Source organism: Tarenaya hassleriana, unplaced genomic scaffold, assembly GCF_000463585.1.
Source record: "Tarenaya hassleriana unplaced genomic scaffold, ASM46358v1 Cleome68, whole genome shotgun sequence".
Classification (NCBI taxonomy): domain Eukaryota; kingdom Viridiplantae; phylum Streptophyta; class Magnoliopsida; order Brassicales; family Cleomaceae; genus Tarenaya; species Tarenaya hassleriana.
Window position 1 is genome coordinate 220,230 of NW_010969347.1, and position 720 is coordinate 220,949.

Genomic DNA, 720 nt, shown 5'->3' on the forward strand with positions numbered 1-720 from the left:
AGGGAGAGTGCAGGAGGCACCAGCGGGACAACGTTTCACCTGGAAGGAGTTCCGACAGGAGTTCGAGGCGAAGTAACTTCCGGAGGCAGGACCATGAGTACCGCATGACCGAGTTCCTCATGTTGCAGCAGGGAGACATGACGGTCAGTGAGTACGAGGCAGAGTTCACCCGCCTACTGATGTACGGGGGGCATCTGGTACCCACCGAGGCGTCGAGGATCCAGAAGTTCATTGCTGGACTTCGACCTTACCTGCGGAGGAAGATCGAGATCCAGGAGTACCCGACGCTGAGTCGATACATTTCGCAGCTGGAGAAGGTGGAGCGGGGAGAGCGGGAGAAGAAGGAAGGGAAGACTCGTGAGCGGAGCCCTTTCAGGAAATGCTTCGGCACGTGTTCATCGGGGAGGAACATCCGGACCAGCGATCCGCGTGATAAGGGCAAGGCGCCGGCTGTTCGTGCACCACCACCACTGGCGGCGAGGGGACCAGTGGTATGCTATCGTTGCGACCAGCCCGGATACATTGCATCACGTTGTCCGACGAGGCCTACGGGACCACCGGCCATGGCACCGAGACCACCGTGACCACCGGGCCAGGTGGACCGACCGCCCCGACCCCCAGCGAGGACTGGAGCTGCCCCGAGAGTTTACGCTCTCGGTGCTGAGCAGGAGATCCAGGAGGAAGAAGAGGAGGAGGCTCACCCTGCTGGAGCCGAGGCTG